The sequence below is a fragment of the Neovison vison genome, chromosome 1 (genome assembly GCF_020171115.1).
Source record: "Neovison vison isolate M4711 chromosome 1, ASM_NN_V1, whole genome shotgun sequence".
Lineage (NCBI taxonomy): Eukaryota > Metazoa > Chordata > Mammalia > Carnivora > Mustelidae > Neogale > Neogale vison.
The window spans coordinates 255,886,331-255,908,106 of NC_058091.1; the positions used below are offsets into that span (position 1 = coordinate 255,886,331).

General features: G+C 35.2%; 1 protein-coding gene across 4 annotated transcripts in view; it reads left to right on the forward strand.

Annotated features, from left to right (window-relative positions):
- The window catches only part of FBXW11 (F-box and WD repeat domain containing 11), a 122,011-nt gene that overhangs the window by 56,774 nt on the left and 43,461 nt on the right, over positions 1-21,776 (forward strand). The window lies entirely within an intron of this gene.

The window sequence follows — 21,776 nt, forward strand, 5'->3', positions numbered from 1 at the left end:
CCTTGTAATTTACTTTCATTTCTGTTACAGTTTTGTTTCTATTTCTTTTGCTGAGTTAAATCTTGCTTCATTTCTTTCTGCTTTTGGTTCATTTCTGTTCTTGTTTTTGAACTTCTGATTTAAGACATTTCAAAAATAACATCAAAAGCTTATTTGAGTATATTTAATTCAGTTTGGAGTAACTTTTCAGTCAGATCCCATAAGAGCAGTAAGGCATATCTGGTATATAATAAATTAACTTCTGTTATACATAAGTAGTATGATAGTTATGTATTGTCTTTTTGGAAATTAAGAAAATAGTTACTGAAATCTCTCTCATTGGGACATAATTATCTTGCTGAATCCCAGTTAAGAAAGGCTGATTTGTGGTGTTTTAGTTTCCTTCTGCTCTCCCTCTTTTTTCCCTGTCCTTCTTTTATGGGTGGGTATTTTTGTTTTGTTTTGTTTTGTTTTTGTATAGCTGAATATTGCTCACGTCTCTACATTTTTGGAGGACGGGACTGGCAGTTTGAGGTTAAATTTACAAAAATCTTTGTTTAAGAGCATCCCTTGTCAATGTAACAAAGTATAGTTTCTTTATTGGAAGATTTTTGCAGGGGGTTAGGTAGGAAGTAGGAGATTTGGTTGGGAGAAGCTTTTAAAAAATTCTTTAATGTTACAGGATCTTAAAATCCCTCCCCTGGCATTTCTTTTTCGTTTAGTCCTATAGTTTCCAAAAGATGCCAGCCTTTCTCCCCTTTTAAAAAAGATTTATATAAAGTTTATTTTTTTAATGCAGTTTTGGTTCATAGCAAAATTGAGTGGAAAATATAGAGGGTTCACCTTCATTTTCTGCCTTCACACATGCACAACCTCTCCAGTATTGACAGTGGTACTTTTACTACAATCCATGAACCTATATCATCATCCAGACTTAATAGTTTACTTTGGTATTCACTCTTGGTGAACCCTATTGATCACTCGATGGGTTTTGACAAATGTATAATGATACATATTCATCCCTCCTTTCCTGTAACCCCTGCCAACTACTAATCTTTTTACTATCTCCATAGTTTTTACCTTTTCCAGAATGTCATGTAGTTGGAATCATATAGTATGTATCGCCTTTTCACATTGGCTTCTTTCACTTAGTCATACACATTTAAGGTCCTTTTGTGTTTTTTTCGTGCCTTGATAGCTTATTTCTGTTTAGTACTGAATAGTATTCCATTGTTTGGGTGTATACAATTTATCCATTCATGTACTTAGGGACATCTTGATTGCTTCCAAGTTTTGGCAGTTATGAATAAAGCTGCTGTAAACATCTGTGTGCAGCTTTTTGTGTGGACATAAGTTTTCAACACCTTTGGGTAAATACTATGGAATGCAGTTGTGTGATCATATGGTAAGAGTGTGTTTAGTTTTGAAACTACCCGACTGTTCTTCCTATGTAGCTATAGCATTTTGCATTCCCAGCACTAGTGAATGAAAATTTCTTTTGGTCTACATACTCACCAGCATTTAATGTTATTCATGTTTTAGATTTTGGCCATTCTAATAGGTGTGGTATCTGGTCATTTTAATTTGCAATTTCATAATGACATACGATGTTGAACATCTTTTTCATTTGCTTACTGCCATTTTTTATCTTCTTTGGTGGGTTTTCTGTTCATGTCCTTTGCCATTTTTAAAATTGGGTATTTTCTTTTTTTTTTTTTTTCTGGGTTCTTTATATATTTTAACAATTCATTATCAGATGTGTCTTTTGTGAATATTTTCTCCCAGTCTGTGCCCCCTTTTTTTTCATTATCTCGACAATGTCTTTCATAGAGCTGAAGTTTTTAATTTTAATGAAGTCCAGCTTATGAGTCATTTTTTTCATGGATTATTCATTTGGTGTTGTATCTTAAAAGTCACCACCATACCCAAGATCAGCTAGATTTCCTCCCACATTATTTCAGTACCACTGGTTGAAAAGACTGTCTTTGCTCTATTGTATTGTCTTTAGTCCTTTGTCAAATATCAGCAAACTATATTGGTCTATTTCTGGGCTCTATAGTCTGTTTCATTGATAAATTTGTGTATTCTTTCATCAGTACCACATTGTGTTGATTACTGCTATAGTTTTAAAATAATTTTTGAGGTTGTAAGGTGTCTTTCTTCTGGTTTATTCTTCTCCTTTAATATTATGTTAATTGTTCTAGATCTTTTACCTCTCTGTATAAACTTCAGAATTAGTTTGTTGATATCCATAAAATAACTTGTTGGGCTTTTGACTGGGATTGTATTGAATCTTTAGCTCAAGTAGGGAAGAACTGACATCTTGACAATACTGAGTCTTCCTATCCACAAACATGGAATATTTCTCCAACTATAGTTCTTTGGTAATCTTTGATCAGAGCTTTGCAGTTTTTCTCATATAAATCTTATATATATGTTGGTACCTTTATACCTAAATATTTAATTTTTGGATATCCTAATGTAAATAGTAATGTATTCTTAATTTCAGATTCCACTTGTTCGTTGCTAGTGTATATGAATGCAAATGACTATTATATATTCACCCTGTGTTCTGCAACCTTGTTGTAAATGTGTATTAGTTCCAGAAGTTATTTTTGGTCAGGTTTTATTTGTTTGTTTACATAGATGGTCATGTGATCTATGAACAAAGACAATTGCATTTCTTTCTTCCCCATTGTATACCTTTTATTTCCTTTCTGTGTCTTACTATATTTTCTAGGACTTCACTACCATGTTGAAAACAGTAATGAGGGGGGACATCCTTGAATTTTTCCTCATCTTAGCATGAAAACATCCCAAGGTTTTTTTTACCATTAAGTACGATGTTAGGTTAAGTATTATGTTAGGTTTAGGTTTTTCTGTAGTTTTTTTTTTTTTTTTTAAATATCAATTTGAGGAGCTTCCCTCTATTCACCATTCCTTTCACACTTTTTTTTTGAAAGAGCGGCCGCGGGGCGCCTGGTTGGCTCAGAGGGTTAAAGCCTCTGCCTTCGGCTCAGATCATGATCTCAGGGTCCTGAAATCAAGCCCCGCATCGGGCTCTCTGCTCAGCAGAGAAGCCTGCTTCCTCCTCTCTCTCTGCCTGCTTGTGATCTCTCTCTCTGTCAAATAAATAATATAATCTTAAAAAAAAATTAAATAAATGAGCAGCCCCTTGAGGACTCCTTTTTTTGCTTCTCTGATCCTTTTTTTTTTTTAAGTCCCTTATCTGTAGTCAACTCTGATTGATCTAACTCTTGCGCAGTATTTTCATATTTAATGTGATTCTGTGTTGCTTGTTTTCTCTTTTTCTTTTTTGTGCATTTTATCCTGGACTACTCTTGCTCTTCAGGAAGGCTTATGGAAGGAATATATTGGTGTCCCAGACTTTATTTTTCTACTTATGTTCTATTCCTTCTGGTTATGCCGAGGGCTTGAGTTTTATGCAGTTTTGTTTTGTCCTTTTTTAGTCTTTATATCCTGTGACTTTACTACCAACACATATTAGTTTAACTTGTTTGTGCGTTCCCTAGGATTTTCTTTGTAGACAGTCATGCCGTTTGTATCCTTTCTGATATTTATGCTTTTTATTTCTCCTTATGTTATTGTACTGGCTATAACTAGTGAAATTTGTGTCACATACAAGTATGAGAATGGACATACTTGTTCATTGAGTACAGGGGGATGTTTTCCATTTGACCATTAAGTATGATGTTAGCTATAGATGTGTGTGGGGTGTACATGCATATGCATATATATTTTCTTCATCACATTGAGAAGGTTACCTGAGAATTTTTAATCATGAGGGGATTTTGAATTTTCTTACATGCCCTAAATACAGGTATTGAAATCATCATATAACTTATCATCTTATTCTGTTAATGTGGTGTATTACATTGATTTTTTTGAATATTCATCTAATCTTTAATTCTGGGAAAGCCCCAACTGATCATGATATATTATCCTTTTTATATAATCTTGGATTTGATTTGCTGGTATTTTGTTGAGCGTTTTTGTTCCATTGTACCTGAAGGTACTCATGTTGTTTCTTAGGTGGTAGCATTAGGATTATCCTGATAAAATGAGTCACACTCTCTGTTTTTAAAAAGAATGTGAAAGATGGCTGTTACTTTTTCCTTAAATGTTTGATAGTATTTATTAATCAGGCCAATTGGGTCTTGAATTTGGTTTGTAAGTTTTTATTTTTGATTAGCACTTAAAATTTTTTAACAGTTAACTTGTTTGATGTATATTTTGTTTAATAAAATTCACCAATTTTAAGTTTGTAGTTCACTTGGATTTGACAAATGAATATAGGAGAACATTCACACAATCATACTTCTTTTTTCCTTGTGATATGTTTGAGGGATTTTAGTATCAAGGTATTGCTAGCCTCAGAAGATAAGTTGGGAATATTTCTGCCTCATCTACTATCTAGAAGTTTATATAGAATTGATATTGCTTCTTTCATGAGTACTCAATGAAATTCACCAGTGAAGCCAATTTCTTTAATAGATATGGGGTTGAGGTTATATATTTCTTGTTGGTATTCTTGTATCTTTTAAGGAATTTGCCCCTTTCATCTGAATTGTGGAATATATCAGTGTAAATTTATAATATTTCCTTATTTTCCTTTAATGTCTACAGGATCTGTATTTATGTTCCTGCTTTTGATTCTAAGACTGGAAATTTGTTTCTTACCTATTTTTTTCCTTATCAATAAATCTGACTAAGGCTTATCGATTTTATTGTTTCAAAGATTTGGCTTTGGTTTCATGGATTTTTATTGTCTTTTTCTTTTCTATTATTAACTTTAAATCTCATCTTTATTATATCCTTCCTGCTGCTTATTTTGGGTTTAATTTGCTATTTTCCTAGTTTTTTTTAAAGTGGAAAGTTAGAATTATTACTTTGAGGGTGCAATTTAATCCTGTAAATTTCCCTCTATACTTTAGTTATATCCCGTAGTATTTAGTATGTTGAATTTTCCCTTTCATTCAGTTCACAATGTTTTCTAATTTTCCTTGTCATTTCTCTTTTGATTCATGTGTTGTTTAGTGATCCATTGTTTAATTTCCATACTTTTGGGGATTTTCTGTTTGATTAATTTTAGATAAATTCTTTGTCATCCTAGAGCATACTTTATATGATTTCAGTCCTTTAAAATTTACTGAAACCTGTTTTATGGCCCAGAATAACATTTATCTTGGTGAATGTTTGTTGTGTACTTGGAAAGAATGTGTTCTTTTGTTGGGTAGAGTGTTCTATAAATGTCGGGTAGGTTAAGTTGGCTGATAGTGTTATTCACGTCCTCTATATCTTTACTCTTTTTGTCTGCTTGTTCTATGTATAACTAAGACAGGAGTGTTGAAGTGTCCAAATGTAAACTTGGATTTGTCTGTTCCTCCTTTAATTTGTGTCATTGGTTTTTCCCCCCAGATATATTTTGAAATACTGTTAGACAAGGGTTAATAACAGTTAGGATTGTTCTGTTCTTTTGATAAATTGATCCCTTTATCATTATGAAACACTTTACTTGATCTCTGATAACAGTACTTGCTTTAAAATCTACTTTGTCTAATATTAATACTGATTTTCAGGTTTCCTTTGATTAGTCATTTACAGTATGTATCTTTTTCTGTCTTTATACTCTTAACTAGTGTGTCTTTGTGTTCAAAGTGGTTTCTTTTAGATAGCATGTAGTTACTCAATTTCACAATTTCTGGTTTTTGGAGAATTTTGACTACCTATATTTAGTTAACTACTAATATATTTGGTTTTAAATACACCATCTTTTTTTTTTTTTTAAAGATTTTATTTATTTATTTGACAGAGAGAAATCACAAGTAGGCAGAGAGGCAGGCAGAGAGAGAGGGGGAAAGCAGGCTCCCTGCTGAGCAGAGAGCCCGATGCGGGACTCGATCCCAGGACTCTGAGATCATGACCTGAGCCGAAGGCAGCGGCTTAACCCACTGAGCCACCCAGGCGCCCTAAATACACCATCTTACCTTTATTTGTCTCATCTGCTCTTTGTTGCCTTTTTACTCTTTTTCTGCCTTTTTTTGGAATTCATTGAATTTTTCAGTGAATCCATTTTCATCTTTACTGTTGGCTTATTAGACTTCATTTGCTTAATTTCTTTTTCTCATGGTCTGTTGTAGGGTTTACAGTTTGTCTTTAACTTGTCATAGCCTGTCTTAAAATATTAAGATGTCTCTTCATGTATATGGGAAGAAAGACCTTAAATCTGTGTACTTGCGCTTCCCTCCTCCCATCCTTGGTGCTCTTGTTGCCTCACATTTCATTTTTACAGAGGCTATGATACATATATTGTTACCGTTTTTGCTTTAATCAATCACATGTATTTGTGTATATATATTATTTCCAAAGCTGTTTACTGGTTTTTAAAAAAATTTTATTTGATAAAGTACACATAACATAAAATTTACCATATTAACCATTTTTGAGTATCCAGTGCAATAGTGTTAAGCATATTCACATAGTTGTACAACCAGTCTTGAGGACTCTTTTGCATCCACTAAACAACTTCTCATTTACCCTGGAGGGAAAAGGAACAGTCATTCTACTTTCTGTTTCTACAAATTTGAGTATTCTAGAGACCTCATGTAAGTGGAATCATAAAGTATTTGTCTTTTTGTGATTGACTTATTTCACTTAGAGTAATGTGCTCAAGGTTCATCTGTGTTTTAACATGTATTAGAATTCCCTTTCTTTTTAGGGCTGAATAATACTCCATTTCATATTTATATCACATTTTATTTAGCAGTTAGTTGTTCCTTCACTGGACACTTAAGTTGCTTTACATTTTGGCTGTTGTAAATAATGTCGTATGAACATAAATATACAAATTATCTCCTTGATATTTCGAAATTCTTTTAATTTTTTTGATTGTATACCTCAAAGTGGTCTTGCTGACTCATATGGTAATTCTGTTTTTGATTTGTTGAGGAAGCACCGTTTAGTTTTCCATAGCAGGTGTACTATTTTACATAGCAATATACAAGGTTTCCAGTTTCTTTACATCCTTGTTATTTTCTGTTGTTACGATAGTAGTCATTCTGATAGGTGTGAAGTAATATCTCATTGGTTTTGATTTTCATTTATCTAATAATTAGTGTTGTTGAGTCTCTCATAATCTTTTTAGCCAATAGTATATCTTCTTGGAGAAGTGTCTGTTCAGGTCCTTTGCCCATTTTGAATCTGGTTGTTCATTCTTTTGTTGTTAAGTTATAGAAATTTTTTTATATATTCTGGATTTTAATCCCTTACTGGATGTGTGGTTCACAAATATTGTCTCCCATTTCATGGGTTGCCTTTTCACTCTATTGATTATACCTTTTGATGCACAGGATATCGTCTAATATATCTATTTTATGTATTTGATGTAGTCTAATATATCTATTTTTTAAAAGATTTTATTTATTTATTTGACAGAGAGAGAGATCACAAGTAGGCAGAGGGGCAGGCAGAGAGAGAGAGAGAGAGAGAGGGAAGCAGGCTCCCTGTTAGGCGAACGTGATAACCACTACACTACGGAAACAAGCAGGCTCCCTGTTGAGCAGAGAGCCTGATGCGGGATTCGATCCCAGGACCCTGAGATCATGGGTTAAGCAGCAGCTTAACCCACTGGGCCACCCAGGTGCCCCTAATATATCTATTTTTACTTTGTTGCCTATGCTTTTGGGTTGCCTTTTCACTCTATTGATTATACTTTTTGTTGCACAGGATGTAGTTTAATATATCTATTTTATGTATTTGGTGTAGTCTAATATATCTATTTTTACTTTTGTTTCCTGTGCTTTGGGGATCATATCTAAGAAATCATGGCAAAGTAGAGTGTCACGAAGCTTTTCCTTTGTGTTTTTTTCTAAGAAGTTTACAGTTTTAGCTCTTACGTTCAGGTCTTTGCTCCATTTTTAGTTGATTTTTATATATGGTGTATGGTAAGCGTCCATCTTCATTCTTTTGCATGTGGATATTCATTTTTCCCAACACCATTTGTGGAGAAGATTGTCCTTTCCCCCATTGAATGATTTTGGCACCCTTGTCAAAAATCATTTGACCATATAAATGAGGGTTTACTTCTGGGCTCTTTATTCCATTGATTTGTCCATATTCCAGCACTACATTGTTTTGATTACTGTAGTTATGTAGGAAGTGTTGAAATCAGAAAGGGTGAACCCTCCAGTGTTGTTTTTCAAAATTGTTTTGGCTTTTGGGGGCCCTTGAGATTTCACATGTTTGAGATATATATCTATATATATCTCAAATATATTTATATATCGATATATATATATATATATATATATATATTTCTTTTTTTAAAACAAAATGTTGTTAGGATTTTGTTGGGGATTACCATGTATCTGTAGATTGGTCTGGGTAGTACTGACATATTAATAATATGATGTCTTGCAGTCCATGAACACAGCATAGCTTTCCATTTGTTTGTGGCTTGTTTAATTTCATTGAGCAGCATTTTATACTTCTCAGGTAGTAAGTCTTATTTTAAAAAGTTATAAAATGGAAAAAATTATTTTATCTATACCCTAATTTTTACCATTTTCCTCTTCATTAATCTGCATTCCTTCATTAGATCTAAGTTTACTTCTGGTTTAATTTTTCTTTTGTCTGGGTAGTTTTAACATTTCTTATAGTAGAGGTCTGAGAACTTGCCAAATGCAGAGTGCTGGGAGCCAGTGAATTGAAGTATATCAAGAAGGAGGAAATGCTCATTCTTACTGATAGGTTCAGAAATGTGAGCAATAAGAATTGGCTATTGGAGTTAATAACTTGTAAGATGATATCTGTTTTAATGAAAAGAAATGATTAGACAAAGGGAATGAAACTCTGTTCAGGCATCCATTGACTAAATGCACATTCTCATGGAGCCAGCAATTCTAGGAATTTGATCAAAAGAGGTAATCACTTAATGTAGGCATGAAGGTTTCTTTGCAGTGGTGTGTAAAGTAATAATAAGGTTTTTTTAAGATTTTATTTATTTATTTGACAGATAGAGATCACAAGTAGGCAGAGAGGCAATCAGAGAGAGAGAGAGAGGAGGAAGCAGAGAGCCTGATGTGGGGCTCGATCCCAAGACCCGGGATCATGACCAGAGCCAAGGGCAGAGGCTTTATAAACACTGAGCCTTCCTGGCATCCCTAAAGTAATAATAAGTTTAATGTCCATTACTTCCTGTGTTGAGTAAGTAAATTATGAGATGAAGCAAACTGTCAGCATTAAAAAGGAAAATGTAGGTTGTCAGTAACCTAATATATGCATGACACATGGAAAAAGCAGTAATTCAAGAGCATGTTTCTTTTTTTTTTTTTTTTTAAAGATTTTATTTATTTATTTGTCACAGAGAGAGGGAGAGCGAGCGAGCACAGGCAGACAGAGAGGTAGGCAGAGGCAGAGGGAGAAGCAGGCTCCCTGCCGAGCAAGGAGCCCGATGTGGGACTCGATCCCAGGACGCTGGGATCATGGCCTGAGCCGAAGGCAGCTGCTTAACCATCTGAGCCACCCAGGCGTCCCTCAAGAGCATGTTTCAAACGGTTTTAATTTATCGTTTTCAGTCTGTGTAGCAAAATGCAAATATTGTTAGTCTTTTTGCAGTGTTTTGGTTGATTTTTTAAAATTTTTTAATGTGATTTGGGTATTTTCTTTTGTGAAGTGCCTATACAAATGTTTTACCCATTTTTTGTTTGGGTGTATGTGTATGTGTTTTCCTTGTGGATTTGAAGTTTTTTTTTTCCTCCTCAGTATTTCAGATGTATTATCAGTCTCTCAGTCTGTGGTTTGCCTTTTTTTTTTCTTAAATTTAATTCTTTTAAAAAATTGAGAGATATTTTACATATTGTTAAATTCAGCTATTTCAGTAGTATGCAGTTCAGTGTTGTACCATCAACATCAGTTTTAGAACATTTTGATCGCTTTTTCAGTCTCTTAATAATTCTTTCAGTGAATAGAAACTCTTTATTTTAATATAATCTGTTGTATTTTTCTTTCTGGTTATTAGTTATGTCCTGTTTAAGAAAGCTTTGCCTTTTCCAAGGTTATGTCCTATGGTTTCTTCTAAAAGCTTTATCATTTTACCATTACATTTAGATCTGCAATCTATCTAGAATGGGTTTTTTTCCCCCTTGGGAAGAAAGTAGGGCCTTGGTTTTCAGTCAGTTGAAGTCATAATGTGGGATCTGAGTTTGGATGCTATTTTGTTCTGTTGATCAGTTTTTCTGCCTTTGTCTCTACATAGCACTGTCTTAGTTACTACAGCTATATAATAGATCTTGATATCTCATAGTGTAAATTCTCAGGTTAGTCCTTCCAGGTTGCTGTGTTTTGTTTTTTTAATATTTCCATATGAATTTTAAAATCAGCTCAATTTTTGGGAGGGGGAAAATGTCTGCTGGGATTTTGATTGGCATTGTGTTGAATTCATCATCTCTTAGTCCTTGAAGTTTTTGATGGGTTTAGTTCTCTTCAGTTTTCTTTAAACAGTATAATCTCTAACTGGTGCTCAGTTAGTGGTAGCTACTATTCTTATAAATGTAATTCATTGCTTTTTAATTTCTTCAGGTAGGTTTTATGTTTGAATCTTAGATTAACTTACCAAGTTATACTTAAACATAATAATATAAGAAATGACTGTGATGCATTGTGGTATTTCTCTAGCTTTGGCTGACATCACTGATAGATGCTTTCATGTTTTAAAAAAAATGATTAATAGTGGAAGCAAAAAAGGAAAATAATTTTTCTGGTTTATATCCCCCACACTGACACTGAGCAGTGATATGTTGTAGGTGCTTTTGTACATGTTTTTTCTGTTCCTACAACATAGTGTTATTCCTTCCCTTTAAAAGAGGAAACTGAATCTGAGAGAGAGAAGTCAAGTAACTTACAGGAAGTCAGATAGTTTGTCATTGTCAGAGTGCGGAGTGTGCAGTGGGGGCACTGAGTCTCTACAGGCCTGCTCATTACGCTTCAGCTGACTGACTCCCTCTGTGGTACCACGACTCAGTGTCTTTTGACCATTCTACTGACTTCTTTGAAAGCACCTTCTTTTTCTGGCTTCCCTTAGTGAATATGAAACATTTGACAAGTTTTACTTTTGTAGTTCTCTTTGAAGTATTAATAATAATTAATAATGCACCAGGAAGCATGGAAGTGCCCATTTGCCACTCTGTTCGCTTTCTTAGGGAGAATCCAGCAGACTTGTATCCTTTGTTGGACCTTTTAAACAGTCAAATACTTAATGATATGTTCTTTTATCTAGGTAAATGAATACTTAAAGGGTGATAGGATGACTGCTTTTCTGAAAGTAGATTTTTGTTTCTTAACCACTTTTTATGAGGACCAGGAATTGTGTTGCATGGTTTTTACCCCCCTACGTTTTGAATCTTTGGTCACTATAGACAATTTGGAAAATATGGGAAAGGAGTAAGCAGAAACACGGTTACAATTTTTGTCATTACAATTAGTAGGAAGAATATAATAACTTTAGCTGAGATTCATGTCAACAAATACTTATTGTACTTCTGTACTTCAGTCGTGTGTGAGGAATTATACTAACTGGAAAGAACACAGAGTGAATAACACAGCCAAACATTTCTGCCCTTCGGAGGTAAAATTTGACTAAGGGAGCTTTTATAAGTGCCAGGATTGGCTTCTCCTTTAAATTTTAAGTTTTAAATTTTAAATTTTAAATTTTCTCACTCCCTCTGTCAGGGAGGCCTGTTTCCACTTCAGTTTTGTGGATGAGGAAGCAGGCATACAGAGGTCAAATGACATGCAGCAGGATCTGACTCCTGCCTCAACTTTCAGGAACTAGTTTCTGTTCCCTTAGCATTCAGCATATGTATCTGGGGTCTTGGTACGGAGTTTTTACTTTCTTACATTTAATTTTAAAAATCACTGTTCCTTATTAAAAAGGTGTCTTTTAAGCAAATAGAAAATAAAATATACAGAGATAATATTGTTAGCATTACCACACCTTTTCTAGATATTGTTCTAAATAAATATAAATTTTATTCATAAGGATGGAACCATACAGACATATTTTGAAGTCCCCCCCCCTTTAAATTTAAAATATACTTTAGACCTTCTTTCATGTCATGTTCTTCTAAGTTAGTTTTCCCTTACCTTTAGACAGGTGAGTATAGCTTTCACAGTTTTTGACATATCTGCATAACATTTTTTCCTTTTATGTGCTACACATGTTTAAAAAAATCCTTCTTCTAAAGAATTAGAAAAGAGGACTGTATCACTGCATGACTGAAAAAATCAAAGGCAGTTGCTGAGACTATATGAAATTTTAGCCAGATACTGTTTGTTATAGTACACTGAACAGGGGGCCAGCTCCTTCTGTTCAAAACAGACAATTGAAAGTATTAATGAGATGTAAAAATACCTTTTGGTATAATTAGAAGAATCAGAAGAAAGCTAAAAAGGTGGTAACTTTTACGGTATGGGATTCATTGTACTTTAATACCTTAACCAGGGGTTTTCAGTGTTTTTAAGTATTTTCACAGCAAGAAATAAAATTTACGTTTAGATCTAGTATATGTGAGCATGTGTTTATATGTAATTTATACATATATATGTACACGTATACCTATTTATATATATGTTTTATATATATGTATTTGTGTGTATACAACATAACATACACTCCTAAGTCACCCCAATGTATACTGTATTGCATTGTGAAATGTAAGACAACATGGGGGTGGGTGCCTGGGTGGCTCAGTCAGTTGAGTGTCTAATGCATGATTTTGGCTCAGGTTGTGATCTTGGGGTTATGAGATCTAGTTCTTTGTTGGGGCTCTGTGCATTACTTGACTGCTTAACAGAAAGTCTGCTTGAGATTCTCTCTCTCCCCCCCTTCTCCCCCTCACTCACACTCATGCTCTCCTTGCTCTCAACTAAATCAATAAATAAATCCTTAGGAAAAAAAGAAATCTTAAGACAGCATGGATTGTAGGAAATGCCATTATTTTATGTAGCATTCAGAAAAAATCCTATCTTTTTAATTCTAAGATGCCGTTGATTTTAAGAAATATCTCAATTTCAGAGATTAAAATGAAAAAATGTGTGTTAGAATTGATGAAAGAGAGGATGTACACTGTGTTCTATTTCATTTTTTAAAAATTCTGGTTATCCATTAAATTGATATTATAAACCACAACAGGTTGCAAACTGCAATTTGAAAACATAATGAATCCTGACTCCTCTACTTTTCATAAAGATTAGTATGCGTGAATTTTAGATGTAGGTATAAAAAGGTAAAGTAAAAACTTCTAGGCTACTACTATATGGGAGAATATGACTTTAGGAGAAGAGATATTTCTTAAGCAGGATATAGAAATCAAATTATAATAAAAGAAACAATGAATAAATTATACTTCATTAAAATTACTTCTCTTTATCGAAAAACACCATTGAAAGAATGAAAAGTTAAACCTCAGATAAAGAGAAGACCTTTGCAATAAACATGTTTGAAAACGACTGCATTCTAGAATATACAAAGAATTTCTAGATATCAGTAAGAAAAGACTGGTTAAAAAAAGTCAAAAGCTTTTTAAAAAATTTTATTTATTTATTTGATAGAGAGAGAGAGAGCACAAGTAGGCAGAGCGGCAAGCAGAGGCAGAAGGAGAAGCCGGCTTTCTGCTGAGCCGGGAACCCGATGCGGGGCTCGATCCCAGGACCCCGGGATCATGACCTGAGTCAAAGGCAGAAGCTTCACCAGCTGAGCCACCCAGGTGCCCCATAGTTAAAAGGTTTTTTTAAAAAACTTTTATTTGCTTTTATTTTATGCCATATTTATTCCTGGGCCACAAGTTTTTGTTTCTTCAGTTTATTTTGGGGGATATCTTTTTTTTTTTTTCTTTTTAAGATTTTATTTATTTATTTGACAGAGAGAGAGAGAGAGAGAGAGAGAGATCACAAGTAAGCAGAGAGGCAGAGAGTGGGGGGGGGGAGCAGGCTCCCTGCTGAGCAGAGAGCCCAATGTGGGGCTTGATCCCAGGACCCTGAGATCATGACCTGAGCTGAAGGCAGAGGCTTAATCCACTGAGCAGCCCAGGCGCCCCAAGGGATATCTTTTTCTTCTCTGCAACCTACGTCTTCTGATTTAGGAACAGTTTGCTTCTTTTCAATAAAAATCACCTCAATGTGGCAGGGACAGTTCACGCGTGGATTAATCTGACATGAGCAATGTAAGTTCTGTGCCACATCTTGGGGGCTTTGTTTACCTGGATGTGCTCAGTGACCAGAGAATGTACATCTAAACCCTTTAGTTCAGCATTGCTCTCTGCATTTTTAAGCATATGTGATAAAAATTCAGTACTCTTTTGGGCCACCAGCCCTGTATCTAGCCCCCCACTGTTTGGCCTGGACATGCCTAATAACTCTTTGCTACCACGGTAGCAATGGAATGGCACGCATTGTTTCTGTCAAGTTCATCCTTCCACTACCTTGTGGCTTTTTGGTGGATATGTGTACTTTTGATGGCCTGAGCAGTTTCACAGGTCTTTTTAAAGTGAATATGAAGATGTGAACCTCTTGATTTGCAGCTCTTGATTTGCATGGTTTTGTGGGGTTTTCCGGGTCAAGTGAATAATGAAACATTTTCAAAGATCATCTTAGGCCACCTACAGAAATACATGGTCCAAAACTTTAAAGTATCACTTTACAAAGGAAGGTACCCAAATGACTGATAAATTTGGGAAAAGGTGTTCAGCATTATTAGTCATCAGGCAAAGAGACTGAGTCACAGAGAGATACTACTAAACACCCAGCAGAGTGTTAAATTAAGCAATAACAACAACAAACAAACAAACAAAAAACCCAAACCAAGCAAAAAAAATACACTCCATACCTGGTTAAAGAACAGCTAGAACTCACATACACCACTGGTGGGAGTGATTATTAGATAGAATTACTTCGAAAAACTTGGTAGTGTAAATACTACCCTGGTGTAGACCCAATAGAAATACATACCCATGTACACCAGCAGATATGGCAGAATTATTTTAAATGCCAAAAGTAGAAGTATTCATTAGCAGTAAAATGAATAAATAACTTTTGAATTAATATATAGCAGTTTTTGAAAAAGAATGAACCACTGCTGAATTTAAGAATCTCATATCATAATAAAAGAAGCCAGACTCAAAGACTATATATGATATGAATCTGTTTATTTAAAGTTCAAAAATGAATCTATGACTCTGCTGATATTAAAAAGATAGTGGTTAAAAAAGAAAGATAGTGGTTACCTTTAGGCATTAATGACTGAGAGGTAATATGAGGGAAGTGAGATGAGGGAAGTATTTGAGGCCCTGGTGATGTTCTTTATGTTGGTCTGAGTACTAGTTACACATGAGAATTAAGCCCTTTATTATATTATACTTCAGTATGAACTTTTTTAAAAGAATTAAAAATTTCTCTTGTGTTTTTAAGTGATATTCTCTTGTTGGACATTTACATTGTTTTCTGTTTTTCCATGTTATAAATTGTTGTAGCTACTATTTTATATACGTCTCCCAGTTCCTTAGGATAAATTGCTGTAAGTTCAGTTATGTCCAGTGTTACGCAGTACATTTTGAAGTTATATATTGATAAATGTTCTCTGAAATGTAACAATTTATAATCCTACCAGAGAGCCCAATTCCTGTACAGTATATGGTGTTAAAAGTTGCTAACTTTAGTAGGTGAGAAATTGCATCTCTTTTTTGTTGTTGTTGTATGTGTTCATTTTTAATGGCCATTTAAATTTCTAGTTTAGAAGTATCTTTACTTACTCTTTGCTTATTTGCCTATTAAGAACTTCGTTTTGGTTTTCCCATTTATTAGAAATCTGTGTATAGTAAGTTATTTATCATACATTGTAATATGCCCCCAGTGTATTTGTTTTTAAACTTCATTGATTATGATTACGATTATTGATTAGTTTGAATTTTAATGTAATCAAGCCTACATTTATTTCTGTGTTTGGTATCATGTTTACCCAGCCTTTCCTGTGTTCCATGAATTAAAAAAAAAAAAGCTCCTGGATGCTTGCTTTTAGGAGTTTTATGGTTATAGTTTTTCACATTTGATTCTTTTTATCTATAGTATGTATATTGGAATGTAATATGAGGTAGCATTTTAGCTTTTATTTTTAATACTTTTTTTTTTTAAGTTATCCCTTTCTCAGCAATTCAAAGCTCTAACTTTATCATATACAAATTTGTAAGTATAGATGAATCTGTTTCTGGACTTTCTATTTTGTTTCATTGATCGTGGCTTTGCCAATTAAAGTACAACACTGCTTTAATTATTGTAGCTTAAAAATATTTTTAGTATCTAAAATTGTAAGCATTTTCCTCTTTTAAAAAATAATTGGTGGTGAAGAAAGGAAGAAAAATTTTACCCTGTATTCATTTTTCTGGTTACTTGTGTGATCTTGTTATGTGAGGTCAGTAATGGCAAATACCTACTTAGACATTTGAATGGAACTGCAGGTTAAATAAACTGAAACAAAGTTACTACATTATAGAAATCATGTAGCAGTGATTTCTCACAACCTCCCAATGAATTTGTATTTTTAAATCTTATTTTAATTATATGTAGAAAGAAAACAACTGGTTTGTTCCTGTATTTTGGTATTTGTGTGGAGGGACAGAGGTTTTTGTTTGAGCGGCAGTGAGGTGTTGTTTTAAAAAGTCATGTATGCATAGATGTATTCGTGGCTCTCTTCCTTCTGAATTACAAGATTAGTATGAGAGAAGGGACTGCTCTTTTGGACAAGCTTGTCTCTTCTTTTTCCAAATGAATATTTCTGCCTCTTTAGTGATCTCGTTTCCTAGCAATGTGTTGGTAAGATTTAGGTTTAAGGGTGCAGCATCTTATGCCAGATTAAGGGCCTGGGTGGAATTAACAATAACAACACAAAAGTGTTTGGATTGTTTGTGCCAGTCATTGTTCTGTTTATCTTTGGAATTTATGGTACATAGTAACTGGTAAACTAGATTTTGACGTTTTTGCTTGCCTGATTTTAAATATACAATAATCTGTTCCTGATTTCTAACTGAAATTTCAGATTTCATCTGTGGCCCAGGATGCTCTATCAGTTTTGGTATTTTTTGTTGTTTTCTTTAACGTCCCGTGGAAAGTCAGGTGTTTGATTTTTTTTGTTTGGTCTCCGTGATTTGTCTCAAAGACAAAAAGGTGTTTTAAAAAACTAAAAAAAAAAAAAAAAAAAATTGTAACATTTTTCCTTGATGTATTTTGTGGAATTTTATATTCAGTATGTAAAAGTTTGCCTTAAGCTCTTCATAAATTATGCCTTTTAGAGATTATTTTTTTAAAGATTTTTATTTATTTATTTACTTGACAGAAAGAGAGAGAGAGATTGCGCGAGCGTGTGCGCGTGCACACAGGCAGGCAGAGTGGCAGGCAGAGGCAGAGAAAAGTAGGCGCCCTGCTGAGCAAGGAGCCCCATGCAGTACTCGATCCCAGGACCCTGGGATCATGACCTGAGCCGAAGGTAGCTGCTTAACCGACTGAGCCACCAAGGTGTCCCGCCTTTTAGAGATTTTAAAAAACTTATTGTCACTCAGTCATCTGACTTGAATATTGTTCTCCTTGTACAATTAAGATTGTTGCTTTCCTTTAATTTGAATTTTCCTGTACTGTGTTTGCTCATTCCTTTTATTTACCCTTTGCGATTTTTGTTATGCTAACCGTTGTGGGCAGGAGAATGCCCAGATTCAATTTCATTTTATTAAAATTTCCTGGTTGCAGCCCATTAAATTAATTTCATAGGCTACAACCAGCAGTTGGAAAACAATGGAAAGTACATGGATTTCTGAGTAGAACAGACCTAGATCTGAGTCCTGCATCTCTCGTATACTGTGTGACTCTCAATCACTTACTTAATTCTCTGTTCTTCAGTTTTTTACTGTAAAATTGCAACATATACATTCATATTTTTTCTGAAGACTAAAAGACAATGAATGAAACAAGCCTAGGTCAGAGACCCAATAAAGTTAGGTAGGAACATTTTGCATTATTTAACTGTCATAATGTCTTAAATCCCCAAATTTTAAAACACTAGAGAAAACGGCAGAATGTTCCCGTGTTTTCCAGATCCTTTGTAGGGTTTTTGTTTTTGTGTTTGTTTTTGTTTGGTTCCTCTCAAGAGTAAAGATTCTTTTTGTGTGAAAATCTTACATTGTATAAGCATTTCTCATCAGGAAACTCATAAGGTAGAGTTTGCAGCTTTTTTAAAAGTAGGAAATTTATTCCTCTTACATAACTCTTGAAGTAGAGGATTTTCCAAGTGAAATATATTCTGTGTTAGTTGGTGGCACCTACTGGCAAAGATATATCACTGCTTAGAGCTTTTTGTACCTGTACACAGACTCACCTCATGTAGTAAGTAGTCTGGGAAGGATGATGGGGAAGAGGAGAGGAATATATTCTGTTTACCAAAGTGGTCATTTCCTTTGTCTCCCAGAAGCACTGGTCCAGTGCAGTGGGAAGAAGGATTAGGCCACGTATTGCCTTAGTCCAGTGTTTGCCAATATGTGCTGAGCTATTGTTAAAATCAGGTATTATTATGAAAGGGAGGTGTCCATATCCAACAAACTTGGGAAAGCTAGGTTAAACTATCTTAACCTGACTGTTAATTATGAGACATTTCTGTGCTATGGAAGATACATCTGAAATTATGAGACATTTCTGAGCCTTTAGTGTCAGAAGTGTATTTTAACCTGGCGTGGGGGAGAGCCAGGTGTGTTTGTAGAGTATGGCGTTTGTCAAACTTTATTAGACCCTGGGGTCCTTTTTTGTGTGAGCATCGAGATAGCACCTGAAATGACCAATAGTCATTTCAGTCACGTCAATAGTCCTGGCTGCTTCCTTCCTAGATTGTGTCTTTCTTTGGCAGTGGTATCAGGATACGAAGGTCTGCATTTTTATTTACATGTAATGCTTCTTGGTAGTTGCAGGAAAAAAGAGATGATGATGAGAAGGGTAGGAAGTGAATAAGTCAGGTTGGTATTTCAAAGAACTTTCCTTTCCCAGAAGTGTTGGAGAATTAATGAGGGTTTCAGGTTTCAGATTGGCTTAACTCGGTTTCATCAGAGTGTGGATGTAGGAAAACACCTTCCTTTTCTTTTGGCAGACTCATTGTTTTTTCTTACCTCACCCTTGAATCTGTGACCTTGTGTCTGCTTTAGTCTTCAAGGAGTGAAAGTTAAACTGCTTAAGAGAAATTGTGGCTCTTAAAAGAGAATTTTCTATTCATGACATCCCTCCTTATTCTCCCAGTCCCATGTTGTAGGCTGAGAAAGATGGGGACTAGAAGAGGAATACATTATACCTAGCAAAAGTGGGTATTGCCTTGATCTCTCAGAAATACTTGTCCAGTAAAGTGGGAGGAGGAAGGGACTATGCCATGTTAATGTCCTAGTCTAATGTTTGCCAGTATGTGCCGAACTATTATTAAGAGATGTGAAAGGGGATATCCAGGTCCAGCAAACTTGGAAAAGCTGGATTAAACTAATTTAGCATGGTATAATTACAGGACATTATAGAGCCTTTAGTATCTTAATGAGATAGGTTGTGACTGTGTGTGTGTGAGGGGGTGGGGAAGGGAGAGGAAAACAAAGAAGGGGGCAAGGTTGAGAGGAGAGAGCATGTACAGGAGCATACAGCATTTGTCAGACTTGATTACTACACCCTGGGACCCTTTTCACTGTGAGCATCTCTTGTGTCACCTGGAATCGTCTTTGGAAATGATCCTCTAATCAGTGTAGCTTGAGAGCAGCATCTTCCCTTTGGCATCTTCTCCTGAAGGCGATATAAAAGAAGTCACAAAGATACGTATGATGAGGGAGCTATTCCAGCCACCCCAAGGCTTTATTAAATACAATCTTACTAAATTGTGTATCTTTATTCACTTTTATCAGGCCTTAAGAGAATAGTAGCCATTTTTATCAGAGGAGTTGTTTCTTTCTCAACTGCTTAAACAGGCACCATTTCTCTGTTTTGGAATGAATGAAAGGAAGAATCAATTAAACTGTAAAGAAGGTTGTTCCTTGTGTAGTCTGTGGTGACTTCTTATTTCCTCCCTGAGTGAGGAAGATATTTGGGTAGCTTAGGAGCTTAGGTCAGAATAATAGTTCTGGTGGCTTCAGATTCCTGTATAACAAAAGTTTTTAGTTTAAAATACTACATTTATGCAACCTTCATACGTGTTCTGGGGTGCCTGAAGACAGGGGCAGGGACTTCCCATCTCTCTTCTACTTTATATACTTCACTTATCATGTTTCCAGTCATGCTTTCTTCTTGTCACTCTCTTAGAACCCAGGACATTGTGACCTTGCAAAGATGGCTTTGTGACTACCAGTCGGACCCAGAAGATATGTACTGAGTCACTGTTCCCTTTTATTTACTCCGCTGCCAGCTTTATTAATCCCAGGTCCTTGTAGATAGCAGTAAACGGGAAATTACACGGAGAGAGAAATACTACTTTTGTTTTTCTATTCTCCATTGTCTTCTTCCCATTCAAAATCATTTATCTGTCTGCACTCTAGACCTGTTTTGGCCCCTTGGACACATTGCTGTCCTCTCAAGCTCATAGTTGGCTTTCTCATACAGGGACCCTGGGTCTTCTCCTCCTCTCCCCAATTGTAGACCCTGGGACTGTGGGGCTTTTAAGATTTTATTGAGGGAGCCAGTGGATATTCTCTATATGCAGCCACCTGGAGCTCTTCTTTCAAAGTCTGAGGTTATGAAAGTATGAGAAGATAACAGTTGGGGGAAAGTAGTATCTTCAGAGCAAGGTGTGAACTGATTTTTTGGGATTCCAGTTACACACCAAGCACTGTGCTGGGGAGTCTCAGTCCTCACAACACTTTTATATGGTTTGTATTTGTCCGTGGGAAAAACAGCTTGCTCAAGATTGATGAGCAACACACTGATGAGTGACCAGATTGTAATTTCAACTTCTCTCTGGTTTCAAGGCCTTTGACTGTGTCCCTCATCAGAGCAGCTGTGTGTGACCTACAGAACACTAGTGTTCAGCAGTGTTTCTTCTGTCATTTACCCACATTGGGTTTTCAAACAAATTGTTTGAGAATACTCTGTGGGTTTTATGACTTGAAGAAAATAAAGGAAAAATAGGGAAAATTTGGGAGATAGGCTTATTCCCAAGGCAATAAACAGAATCTTGTAAACATTGATAACTTTAACAGATCTGCAGGATCCCTTTGAATATTACTGTGGAATGCTATAAAGTTTTTACCTTAATCTTAGAATTTTAGGCTTGGAAGGAATCTTAGAGGGACGTAAATTGTTATCCCTTTCAGAGCACAACTCTTCCACTTTCCCCTCTCATTAAGTTTCCATTTAGCTATTAGGTAGGAGCTTCAAAAGGGAAAATCCAATCATGTATAATCTCCAGTTAATGGGCATCTATTGAGCGACTAGGTCACCAGAAAGAATAATTACACAGTGCCTCTTTGTGCAGGAAACACAAAAATCAAAAGCTAATGCATTCCTAAGGCAAGCCAGATTGTTACTGGCTACCAGCATCCTCCTCTTCAGGGAAAAAGTTGAGGCACACACCATGCTTGCTAAGGGAGATTGAAAAGCTGGTCCAGAAAAACAAGGTTATCAAGGGAGGAAAGAGAAAAGGAGAGAGGGCTTCCGGCAGTCCTAATTGCCGATGATGGTTGGGATGGTTTTCTGAATAGCAGACATTCTAGTAAATGTTTTGAGCAATC